General features: G+C 42.8%; 1 long non-coding RNA gene across 2 annotated transcripts in view; it reads left to right on the forward strand.

The window, feature by feature from the left end:
* Window positions 1-12,736, forward strand: part of LOC137159538 (uncharacterized) — a 46,418-nt gene extending 33,682 nt beyond the window's left edge. The window contains exons 5-7 of one of the 2 annotated variants that reach the window (XR_010921650.1): window positions 4,394-4,489; window positions 11,199-11,305; window positions 12,325-12,736. This is a non-coding gene — a long non-coding RNA (uncharacterized lncRNA). Of the gene's footprint in view, window positions 1-504; window positions 659-4,393; window positions 4,490-11,198; window positions 11,306-12,324 lie in introns of those variants that run through there. The other variant, XR_010921649.1, reaches the window with a different exon arrangement.
* The last annotated feature ends 937 nt before the right edge of the window (window positions 12,737-13,673 follow it).

Here is a 13,673-nt window from a genome sequence, read left to right on the forward strand (position 1 = left end):
CTATGCTGTTACAGTTCAGAGGGAGCACTGACACCAGTAGCCAGCTCACAGCCATGATGTCTCACCCTGGCTTCCACCCGCCTAGTTACTCCTTGCAGAGTGACCCAGAAGCCCTTCCAGTCCTGAGTATTCCTAAATCCATCCACTCTGAGTTCTTAAGCACCAGATGGTTGGACTTCCCCCCGCTTTGGTTTGTCACCCCTGAAGGTATGAAACCAGCCCCCCAGGTATCAATTCACTCTTTTGCGTGCGCACGCACACGCACACACACACACACACACACACACACACCACCCAGTTGGCACACCAGAGACCTGCTTGGGGTAAAAATAAACAAAAGGTTTATTTAATGGAAAAAACACAGATTCAAAGACAAAAGGGTGTAAGGGAAAGCAATCATGTACCAGTTACCCAGACAAACCTAAAGATGCAAACTCAGGCTTTACTCTTTCACATTGGATAAACTCACTTTTCTAATACAAGTTATCTGTTGCCTCTGAACAGATGCCCAGCATACCCCCTCCTGTTGAGAGGAGCTAGCGTTTCACAGACAGCAGCTACCATGTGACTGACTGACTTTCTGGATGAAAACCACCATTTCAAGCCTCCTTTTTAAAAGGGCTTCCCCCGTGCTTTTCCCTCTCTGCGTGGTGACTCGGGATTATTCAGGGTAGGGACATTCTATGCTGCAATAAAAAACCTGCAACAACAAGTCTCAGAGCTTGGGTCAACTGGCCTGGGCCCAGGCTGCCAGGCTAAAAAGAACAGTGCAGATAGTTGGGCTTGGGCTGGAGCCTGGATTCTGAGACCCTCCCCTCTTGCTGGGTTTCAGACTTCAGGCTTCAGCCCAAGCGGGAATGTCTACACTGCAATTTTTAACCCACCAAGCCTGAGTCAGTTGACTCGGGCTCTGAGACACGCTGCTGTGGATGTTTTATTGCAGTTTAGAGGTAGCCTGTAGGCCCTGAGGGTGAGCAGGAAAATCTATCATTTGTCTTCCTGGGTTGAGCAATGCAAACTATTTGGTGCTGGCCTCCTGTGGTGGGGGAAGCAGCTCCATCTCTGCCTGACTGCCCTCCTGTGAGGTGAAAGTGAAACTTGCCATGAACACACAAACTCATGATCACGGCCTGTACACACATCTCTGCACTCTTGGGTTTGTGGATCAGCATTACCAACCCCAAACGTTCAAAAATCACGAGTCAGGGAAAAATCACAAGGGTTTTTTTTTTTTTTTTTTAAATTGGTTATTTTAAAACATTCTGTTTTTTGAGCTTTAGGACACACGGGGATCACATCTTCATGGATTTTCTCTGCAAGCCTGAGGGCTAGAAATGTACTGTTTCCTAAATGAAAGTTGAGATTTTCATGTATTTACATAACTCCAGCAGCTGGGCTTTAAGAAAACCCCCCAAGTATTATTATAAAATTCATGATAAAACCATGAGCATTGGGACCACTGTTAAATGTGCTTCACCTTTCCCTTGGCTTTAAGAATACTACAAATTAGTTCCTTTAAAATCAGATTTAAAGTAGGAATGGGTTGCAGATATTTGGTTTGGGAATTTGCAAGACAAATGTGAGTTCATCATCCATTCTTCCTGAAATTTTAAAAGGTAATTAACCAGCCTAACCTCATAATTAGCTCTTTGACTGTGGTATGTGTTAAGGACAGAAGCTAAACTGCTTTTGTATGATGAAGGCCCTGAGTCAGCAAGGTAATAAAACAAATGCCTTATTTTAAACTTGGGAGTAGCCACCTTGAAGTTAATGGAACTACTCATGTGTTTAAAATTAGCTCTGTGCTTAAATACCTTTCTGAATCAGGGCTGTAAACTGCATTTATTTGAGTTCTTTTGATTTTTCTATACTCCTCTCTGCACTTTTCCAAAAACTCTCAGGAGTTATCTTTCTCTCTTTTACTCTCGGCTCAATTTTTTGCTGTATTTTTTCCACTGGATTTTCTCCCCACCCTGTTTGCTTCTGTTTTGTCCTCTCTCCTAAGCAGAACATGAACAATAATAATGTTTGAGTCAAGCTTTCAAGCCCACATCAATCAAGTGGGACTTGAAGTGTCAGCTAAATGAATGTTTTTGTGGAAAGCGCTTTTTCTCAGAGTTTTGATTTTTTTTTTTTTCCCCATCAGAAAACACAAACAAAAAAATCCCCAAACTCCTGACTTTTCTCTTTCAAAGTTTTTTATATAACCTCCCATTTTTAACCAGCTCTACTAATGACAGTGGACACACGCCTGTTAATAATCTTACCAGAGATCAGCCCCTCCACCCACAAAAGGTGGGTGTCTGTTATGATCTGTATCAGTCCTCCCACCCCTTCCCTAAGGATTGGAGTCCTCTCCTTGGACAGAAGGGCCTGTCTGCTTGCTGGATCAGAATGAAGGTCCTGAGTCAGTTTAAACTCCGTCTATTTATCCAAAAGTCCTTTTGGTCTGCTGGTCTCTGGAGAATTCAATCTGAACCAGTATATGTAGGTCTGTACAGGTTGTGCTGTGTCTTGGGAGGTATTACAATTTGAGTGAATTTGCCTACCCACCCCTCCGTGTTCTTAGTTCCTGGGGGGGCTGTGGTTCCCCCCAGAATTAGATACCACCCCTGCCCCACAGGGATACATAATCTTAATACAGTAAGATTTAATGTAATTCAATATGGTTTGTCTGAGATATTGCAGGAAATTGCCATATCTCTCACATTGAGAACGTCTGTAAATCATGCTACTTACGTATAGCTCTTTAAATATGGATTTAGGACCCCAAATTTAGGCACCTAGGTACAAAAACACTGCTGTGTGTGAACAGAGGCCTAGAACATTAATGATGGCTGTCTAATAAATACTAATATGTGTTCCTAATCTATTATTATTATTACTCATACAATCCAAGATGCACTGGGTGCAGAAGAGCTAGTTGGAGAATTTGGCTCAGTATCGTCTCTTTTTTTCCACTCTATGTATAACACTTACTAACTTGTTGTGAAGATGGCACTTTTGAGGGCCAATCTCACTGTCCTGGTGAACCTGGACATGCCAGCTCTCACAAATTAATTGCCAGAGATGTGATTTCTAAGTAAAATTAAGCCTGACTCATGGTTTTGTGATAGAACTCTCAAATATCAGGATTTCATGGCTGGGGGGGAAAAAAAAGGTTTTTTTGTGAGTTCTAGCCTGAGATCATGAGTCAGGCTTAATTTTACTTAGACATTGCTGTCAGCCCCAGGGGGCTGCGGCTCCCGCTGTCATGTAAGCTTCTCTGCCCCTTCCCACCTCACCCCCACTGACTTGGCTCAGCCCTCCATCCCCCCTCTCTTCCCACTGCCCTGAGGCGCACCCTGTTTTGGAGATCCACTTCAATACACCACCTCTGCCATGGCTACACATTGCCTCCCTTGGCAGCTGCTTGGAGCAGTGCTGCTCTGCTTGCTCAGCTTCCACCAGCACCTCCTTCTCCTTTCCCCAGAGTTTTCCTTCCTGCTCTGGGCATTGCAGCTGCTCTGACCAGGAGCAAAGCAGAACTAAGATTCCATCTGTGACCTGTCCGTGCCTAGGGTAGCCCACCTGAAAATGCCAAGGTCAGGGCAGGCTGCAAAACAGATCTCCCAAACTGATCGCTAACACTGCAGTTAAATTCACCAGCCACTTACAAATAGTGCTTCTGATTCCCCACACTGGTTACCAGGAAGCTAAAACAAAAAAATTACACATCTCCCTTTACGGCATTTCAGTGTCTGACTTCCAGTCAGGAACTAGGCGCAGCAAAGAGATAAGTTATCTAAAACTCTATTCCCTTTACTAAAATGTTCTCCTGACCCCAAAGGCGCAGCCACATTGCCAGATCAATATAGGTTTGGATCTTCCTCACAACACCACAGTGCCAGCCAATCCTTTAGTAACTCAACTAAAGGTTTTTTATAAAAGAAAAGAAACAAACAATAAGAGAAGTGTTAAGTGATCAAAGCAATCAGACACACACAAATGACTGTAAAGTCCATCTATATCAGATTCTCAGTAGAATTGTGGAGTTTGCAGGCTGGTACAGTCCCTCTGGTGTGCATCCAGTACCTGGCTGGCTCTAATAAGGTGTAGCCCCTGGATTCTCTCACTACCTTTGAGTTCCCTTGATGGACCATTAAGCAGGCTTAGTGCTGCTGCCATCTTATCTAGGGTGTCATTCAGAAACACAGCACAAGTGTTTGGATACAGATCTATTATACATATTTAGAACTAAATGCAACACTCATAACATATAAATGTGCTTATCAATCTTAGCAAATTATATCCTTTCCATTGGTACTTGGCATGGCATATCTTGTACGAATTATTGTAATTTTGCAATATTGATATCAATAATATTATGACTGGTCATTCATATTCCACTCAGTGTCACACCAGCATCTTCCTCTGCATCCCCCAGTCCTGCGTGAGGGCTTCCTGCAAGACAGCAGCAGGATCTGAGGCAATAATAGGGCCACAAAAGGTATGGGGTAGTCATTGACTTTTGTGGGGAAGTAAAGTTTTGTGTAGCTCCATGTATGATATTTGTCATCTGTGAGTGAGTCTTTAATATTCCTCATGTTTTTGTTACCCCCCCCTTCCCCAGACAGTGTCAGGGGACCATTTGGGGGAGACTAGTGACCCTTTCACACTGGTGCAAAATGTCCTGCATGGAGCTGCACAGACTTTGGCAGTTATGGGAACAGGGGAATGCCATGGCCTGGGAGGGCAAGAGATTGGAGTGGTTTTCTGCAGGCCCTGCTCCATAATTGCATAAAGGCAAGAAGAGCTCTTTGCATTATTGTGAAAGCTCCTGCTGCATGAGCCCAAATCCTCTTCCTGTCAATAAATACGTAAGAGTAGGCGGTGCTGTGCTAGTCACACATGCACTGGATGTAGGCAGGGGGAGATCAAAAATCAGAAGGTGGGCTAAAAAAAAATCATGATTTCATCTTTGATAAAAATCTGATGATTTTTTGCGGTCTGACATGAGTTTTCAGCTGCTGGGGTTGGCAAGACTGTGAACCCCACACTCCCATTAAAGTCAATGAAAAGTTGTGGTGTGGTTGGAACACAGGGTCTAGCTAGCCATGATTTGCATGTATTTATCTGCCCCCCCCCCCCCCAAAAAAAAAAAAAAAAAAAAAAAGCTGACGTTTTTCTCTATAGAGTGGACTGAGTATGGCTGGTCGGAAGGAATTGTGGGAGTTGTGTCAGAGTAGCTAGCTGAAGGTAGATGCTCAGAGCTCTCTTAAGGTATGTCTTCACTGCCGCTGTCAGATCCATCTATCTGGATCGATTGAGCGGTCAGTGAAGACCTGCTCAATTGATCTGGAAGTCGACGCATTAAAACCACCCCCTCAAGTGGCGCAGCATAGAAGAGGAGTTACAAAGTCAACGGGAGGTACGCAAGCTACTCTGCATGGCTTGCATAACTCCCGTCGACTGCGGCGGAATTTGAAGGTAAGTGTAGACCAGGCCTTAATTCTCCACTCAAGGCAACTAGCTAGGAATTCTGAGAGCTGGGTATGTGTTAATATTTCATATGTGTTCCACTGGCGCCCTCTATTGGTGCATGTTTGCAGAGGAAAATGTTACCTTAAGCAGGGTTGCCAGTTTCACAATGTTTATTATGGTGTGTGCTTTTGTTGTAACTTGGAATCAGAATCAATAGGAAATCAGAATATGTGCTTCAGCTCTACAGAGCCATGCACCAAATAAACCTTTTAAATATAAACATTGTTTTTGGTAAGCAAATAAACTTAGTAAACAAATGCTTATCAAGAAGTTTATTCCAAGATATCTTAGTGAATGTTTACTTTGGTTGAAAAAATATCCAGGGCACTTTTTTAGCCCCCTAACACAGTTTTAATCTGAAAGGAAAATGTCACTGCTGCACTCCCAGATGGAGTCTGAGAATCTGTACTTCTTTTTACCTTAAGCCCATTTTTCTTAGCCTCCAGGTAAGACAGACAACAAGGTGCTGTTTTTGGAGCATGGTTGGGTAGCGGTAACTACTGAGCGATGGGCTGCTCCAAGGTCTTGCTGTCGAGGGGAGAGGGAGGAAATTGCATTTTTAAACAGTAAGGTTGCAAAATAGGATCCCATGCACCAAGCTCCCTTCCTCTCCTCCTTCAAATTCCTCTTGCAGGACCTGATCTTGCAAACACCAATGTGCATGAGTAACTTTTTGCCTGCAAGCATTCTCGGTAGGGTTACTCAGGTGTGTGAAATTACTCACATGCATGTTTGTAGGATCATGATGGAAAGGCCATTTCTTTTGCAGAGTCTTAGTGTTTGAATCCCCAATGCCCTGCACCTTTGACCTAGTGTTCCTGGAGCCTTTTTTGCAGGAGCAAGATGGTTAACTCTTTAATAAGGAGCCTGTCATCTTGTGAATTGTGTACAATGCTGCGGTGCTGTGCACATAGAGAAATATAACACTACTAATAATTAGTAATTGATAATAAATCATTTGAACCTTAAGATCCACTAAGAGCCAAGCCCTACATACAAGGACTGTCATTCAGTGTTGGTTTGATTCTCTAGGGTTGTATCTGGCTGAGTAGTGGTGGTGCCGGGCATTCTAGCAGTGGAAAGGTTAATGGTAGAGCACTGTTCTGTCAGGGCCTCCGGTTACAGTGATATTTATTATGGTATTTTTGTTTAAAAAGAAAGGGGGGGCGATGGGAAGTTGGTTGATGTTTGAGAAAAACAGTTGGCAGGGTTATAATCAGACAGGAAACAGGAAATGATGTCATTAGGTAACAAACAGGAAGCAATGATTATAACACAATAAGATCGCCTTGCTTTGGGCTGAAGCTTAAGGAAAATTCTCCCCCACCGTGAATTAAGGAGGAGGGGACAATGTGTCTCTAAGTACTTCAACTCCAGGGTTTTATTTTCCCAGATACTATTTATCCAAAACTGTTATTTAAACAATAAGATAATAACAGTAAATAATTTGGACTTCTGTAGCATCTTTCACCAGAGAATCTGAAAGCACTTTACAAATATTAAACCACTAATCCTCAAAATGCCCCTATGAGGTAGATAAATATTCTGACCTCCATTTTTGCAGGTGGGGAAACTGGAACAAAGTGACTAAAAGGGAGATTTTTTTCAGACACAAATGGGAATTAGGCACCCAGCTCCAACTGTCTTTCAGTGGAAGTTGAGCACCTAATTCCTTTAAGCCCCATCGAAAATACAACTCCTAAGTGACTTACTCAAATTAACAGAGCAAGTCAATTGCAAAACTGAGAGTAGATCCCAGAACTGTCATAATATAACCACCGGACAATTCTTCCTCTCTGGAACTTGTAGGGAGGAGGCCTAGATGATGTATGGCTTTCCTAGGCATGTTAACCATCTCCATGAAAGATGAGCAGGGCCACTCTAATGAAGAGCTCCCTTGTCAACTTTCCATGACCATGAGTACAAGAGCGTTAATACCCCTTTTTGGGTATAGGGGCACCCTCCATCTAGCATGCTGCTTTGTAGTATTATTTCTTTTTTACATAGGGGCATAAGTGTACACAGTGCTTCAGAGAACTTGGAAAAAAAACAGAGTCCCCACCTAAAAGTGCTCATGAAAAAACTCAAGCAAATACAATTGTCAGTGTGAAGATCAGTTTAGCAAGGTTCTATGAAAAGAATGGGTCTGAAGGAAGAAAGAGAGGCTGTGCCTGTGTGGTACCTAAGAAGTGGAGGCTGCACCAAGCATAGGCCACGGTTTGAAAGCAGATGTGAAGCTAACAGTAGGAGGAGACAAAGGGAACAATTAGAGGAGAGGATGTGGTGGCACATAGGAAGTGAGAGGGATGAGATGAAAGGAGAAATTACAGCTGGGGAAGTACTTCCCAAATTATCACAAATATTTGTTTGGATTCATAAATAAATTTGCTTTGTCCCCTCTTGTGTTCACTTTTTGTGATTTTCCAACTAGCACATGAATATATTGGCAGGAATATTTGCCAAAGCAGTATGCAGTGGTGTTGTAGTCTTGTTGGTTTGAGGATATTGGGAAGACAAAGAGGGTCAGGTCATATCTTTTATTGGACCAACTTATGTTGGTGAGAGAAACAAGCTTTTGAGCTACACAGAACTCTTCTTTAGCTCTGGGAAAGATACTCTGAGTGTCACAGCTAACTATAAGGTCCAAGAGAGACTAGCATAAGTAGTTAGCACGTATTCTAAGGGACCATTCAAGGTGAAGTGGCCTGTTAACACCCCTGTAATCATAGGACAAAAAGGGGAGTTAGTGGGTTATAGATTGTTGTAATAAGCCATAAATCCAGTGTCTTTATTAAGACCATGATTTTTAGTGTCTAGCAAAGTTATGAATTTAAGCTCCCAGGCTCATCCAAAACATGGGAACAGCCATGGTACTAGGCTGGCTTCCCCAATATGCCAACCTCTTCATGGGCCATCTTGAAGAAGAACTTCTGGACAAATGCACCATGAAACCAATGATATACGTGAGATACATCAAAGGTATTTTCATCCTCTGTACAGATGACTTAAACTCCCTCCTATGTTTATACCACAATTGCAACAACCACCATTAATTAAACTCTCTCTGCAAAACTCCAGTACTTGCATCAACTTCCTGGACACCATGATCAGCTTCAATAATGGAATCCCTACTGACAACTATGCAAGAAACCCACCGATCACCCCATCTACCTTCATAGATCCAGTAACCACCCCAAACACACCAAGAAATCGGTTATCTACAGCCAGACACTCAGATACCACAGAATATACTCTGAGGAGAAAGTCCGAGATAAACAACTTACACTCAAAACAGCCTTTACCAAACAAGGACAGTCCACCAGAGAAATAGATCACATCATGGAACGCACCACCCAAATACCTCGAGAGAACCTGCTTCAATACAGAAATAAAACCCCCTCTGACTACACACCCCTAGTTGTCACGTACCATCCCACACTGAAACCTATACAGGGTATTATCAAACTACTACAACCCATACTCGATGGAGACACCATCCTAAAATAAATCTTTTTGGAACCCCCTTTTCCAGCCTTCAAACAACTCCCAACCTCTCCAAGTTCATCACCAGAAGCAAGTTCCCCACAGACCAGGACACATCAACTCAAAGCGGCACCAGACTCTGCCAGAACAACAGATGCAAAACATGCAGATGTATCTCCACTGCTACAATTATCAACCCCACCCCACAACACATCTTTCATGATTCAAGGGTTCTATATGTGCCTGTCACAACATGGGGTGTGTCTCATCCAGTTCAGTAAACGCCCCAATAATAACGAAGTGGGTGAAACCAGACATCACCGTGCTCTTAAATAAACTCACACAAGAAAATGATACAACACAAAAACACCACATCATTTCCGAGTGAACACTTTTCACAAGGTGATCACTCTATATCTAAGATATCAATCCTCTTCCTCAAAGGAAACCTGCACGGCACTTTCAAAAGACGAGTCTTGGAATTTAAACTCATGACTTTGTTAGAAGCTAAAAATCATGGACTGAACAGAGACACCCCTTAGTCCTATGACTACAGGTGTGTTAATGGGCCACTTCATCTTGAATAGTCCCTTGGAATATGTGCTAACTACTTGTGCTACACTATCTGCTCTACTTTGTATTTAGCTCTGACACTTTTAAGCCATGTCTACACTGGTGAGTTTACAGCGGCACAGCTGTACCAATGCAGCTGCACCACTGTAAGGTCACTTGTGTAGCCGCTCTATGCCGATGGGAGAGAGCTCTCCAGCTGGCATAATTAAACCATGCCCAACAAGCGGTGGTAGCTACATCGGTGGGAGAAGTTCTCCCGCCGACATAGCGCTGTGCACACCGTCATTTATGCCAGTGAAACGTGTCTCTCTCAGGACGGTGTTTTTTTCACACCCTTGAGCAATATAAATTTTGCCAGCATAAGTGGTAGTGTAGACGGAGCCTCAGTATCTTTCCCAGAGCTGATGAAGAGCTCTGCATAGCTCGAAGGCTGGTCTCCCTCACCAACAGAAACTGGTTCAATAAAAGACATTACCTCAATCACCTTTTCTCTTCCAAAGCAGGGAATTTTAAGCAAATATTATGGAATACTCCCGCAACGTAAATTTCAAATGCATAATTGGATGTATTTACACCCTAAACCTGATTCTATGAGCTAAGCTCATTCCATCAGCGTACAGAACATATCACGTGACCTATGCATATAGACAGAGTCACACTAGCTTGGCTTGAGTTAGCGTGCTCAAAGTAGCAGTGTGGACACAGCCCCAGCCTCCACCAGAGCTGCAATGTACCAGAGCTCAGACCCAGGGAGCTGGGTGGGCTAGATAGCACAAGCTGCCACCTGAGCTGCAATGTCCATCTATTTTTAATGTGCTGTTTCAAGCCGAGCAAGCACAAGTCTGTCTGCCCAGGCTGGGAGACTCATTCCCTGATGTAGTGTTCACGTACCTGTGTGTCTAATGACAGAAATTGTCTGGTACTCTGCGTTTGTACGGTGCCTGGCGCAATGGGCTCCCATTCTTGCTTGGTCCTTAAATATGACGATAATAAACATGATGACTGTTAATAATTAAACCTGGTTGAATGATAAATATTGAGTTGATTTGTAAAACCACGAAGGATGCCTGTCTTACATGCTGGGCTCTCCTGGCAATGAGTTAAACATACAATCAGCACAATTAAAAGCCAGCCAGCAGGAGCCACACTTCAATAATTCTGCTCACAGAGAAAGGTATGACTCGCCGTAAAGAGTATCAGAATTTGGCCCTTGTATGCATGACTAGCAGTAGAGAAGGAGCATGTCTTGTTATGCACATGTTAAACACCCACATAGCCAGTGGAAATGACAACTTAGAAGTGATGATGATCACACCGAGTCGTTTACAATTGTTCGTTTACAAACTAGAATCTGACATTTGCTGGGCACCCAGTGTGCCTTCGTCAGTCATATTCCACTAGTAGTGGCTGAAGCTGTTGAGGAGAATGATCACGTGCACAGATGGTTTTCAGAATGAAAAAACTCCTTATCTCACTATAACACTGAGGACTTGCTATTTCTGAGTAATGCAGCTATTCCAGAATAAGAGCCCATCCCACTCCATTAAAGTTGACAGGAGTTTCCCAATTGTTTTCAAAGGGAGTAGAATCAGGATCTAACTCTTACAACTTTCCTTCAGTTCCGTCAGATACAGGAAACAGCTTCGGGGAGAGAGGACGACCAATCCTTAAAGTGTGTTGGATAGAATCATTTGGAATAAAAAAAATCTTCCCAGCTACATTGAAAGCAAGTATCATTTGACAATTAGCATGGCATTGGTTCCCTTGCACTGTGGTTTTGGACTCAATGTAGGACTGGCATGAAGTCAACAGGCTGTTGGGAGAGCAGGAGAAATCAGCTCTGCTCTGTTGAAGCTATTAAAACTGCAGTGAGCAGGTGCAGGAGGTAATTAAGTACTGTCAGGTCTGGTGCATTTGCTCAGATAAAGTTGTCCAGAGATCCTCTCTGCATCTGCGGTTATGTTTTCTCAAGGTGTGGGCCGCTGTACTTACCTCCAGTTTTCTGCTCTTTCCTCTTACTATATGAGTGATGCTGACATATTATTTAGGAACCCTCTATGATCCAGTCAGAGGAGGAAAGTGGGATAGACATCCAAGAGTCAGGATTTATTTTCAAGCCCTTTCTTTTTTTTTGCAGTGATGTTTCTAGTTTATTTGGATTCATCCTGCCAATAGATGAAATTCAGTCCTGTGCAGAGAGCCTGTACAAGGCCTAAACAACACCTAAATCTTTAAAATGATGCTTGATAAGTGCATAGTCCAGGTGCCAGCTCTCTGCAAAGAAGTGAATTTCACCTTGCCAGAATAACTCTAGAATAATCCTCCTAAACACAGCAGATTTGTGTCCCTCTCACTCGTCACATTTCCTAAGAGCTGTCTGGTGAAGAGGAAGGGAGGTCAGAGCTTTCCACATAGAGTAAAACCCCTCCTCAGGGTTGACGGTGGCTGTCAGAAAATAAGAGAGCTAGGAAGAAAGGGACTTGCTGATCACCTTAACCAAGTTTTGTGTATGGCATTAATCTTACAGCACCATAAACGTGCGTGGTGCTTTGCAAAACAAATAAGGCAAGGTCCCTGCCCTGCAGAACTTACAGTGTAGCAGACAAAAAAACCACAGGGCAATGGTGCGAAGGAAAGGATAATATTAGCGATGAGATCAACATAGGGAGGATTAATAGAAGTGGTTTTATGGATGTGAGGGAGGGTGTTGCCTAGACAAAATGTGGGATGCTTTTCCAAGCACAGGGGACAACATGAAAGGAGGAACAAAGCTCATGAGGAAGATCTCAATACTCCAGGCAGCACCTGCCCCCAGGGTTTCTGGACCTTTTGAACACTCTTTTAGATACTGGTAAGTGAAACTGAAACTAAGACAAGGAGAAGGAGAAAAATCTTTATTTACAGTCATGTCCATTTTACTTTTGACTCTCTGGACAGGTTATAAAAGTTCAGGCTGTGAAAACAAAGAACAAGGCAAAGGGTCACTGAGTTATGTCACATCTTCACAGCTGGCATTTGGATTCTGAGGAAAATACGTTGGGTGTGTCTTATCTTCTGTGTGAAACCAACACGTATTTGTTGATCAAACAGGCTAGATAAGGGAAGGAATCTGACAGGCCAGCGAATGTATGCCCTTTACCAGCTTTCAGTATAACCCTTATGGCATGGGTGTCGTTAGTCACTTTCTACGTCTCCCTTGTCTTAACAGCCAAGCAAACAAAAATAAATTTAAGCAATAATAATAGCATTTGAAAAGTGATTATTTTACAGCAATATTATCATTTGTTAGATAGTGGCAGTTGCTCAATAATCCTTATCTCTCCAAATAGCACTTTGAGGCACAAGGGTAAGTTTTCTTACTTCCATACATTGGAGAAGTTTCTATTGGATGCAAAAATCCCCTTTATCCAATTTTAGGTACATCCTGCAACATGCATCATTTTTTGAGTCCCTCTCCTTGACACATTAAATAAATTCACATCCTGCATTCCATTTCAACAAATGCAGTTCTGCTGTATATTTAGCAGCACCATTAACACTCGTAGTTAGAGGCATGTCCCAGCATTTGTGTCCCTACATACCAACTGTTTTCAGACGTAAGGCCAGATCCTGAAACTGGATCCATTCAGGCAGACTCCTGCACTTTGTGCAGCCCCACTGAAGTCATTTGGGCAGAATAGCACTCAAACCTGACAATAGCACAGAGGTTTTTTTGGTACAGAAAGGACACTGTTATATAGTGTTCTTAGGTTTAAAAATAATGATACTGTTTTCTCTGAATATTTGTAATCTTTTAAAATTAGAAGCTAAGAAGTTTAGATACAGGCTTTGGGACAAATCCACAACTCCACTGTAGTTGATGATCCTGGAGTAATACCCAGAATGAATTTGACCCCTTTAGTTCATAGGGCTATTAAGTTTAGTTTGAAAAACTTACATGTTTGTTTAATGAAGGTACATCTCGTGAATCAAGCAAGCCTAAAACTAGTACATCATTGCACCTACAGTCTTGGTGTTTCCTCTGTGCTCATGAGACGTTTATATTCATATAGTGCTTTCATCCTGAAGAATCTCAAAGCACCTCACAAACTACA

Source organism: Emydura macquarii, unplaced genomic scaffold (assembly GCF_026122565.2).
Source record: "Emydura macquarii macquarii isolate MOO-44397 ecotype Brisbane River unplaced genomic scaffold, CSIRO-AGI_Emac_v2 contig_1876, whole genome shotgun sequence".
Lineage (NCBI taxonomy): Eukaryota > Metazoa > Chordata > Testudines > Chelidae > Emydura > Emydura macquarii.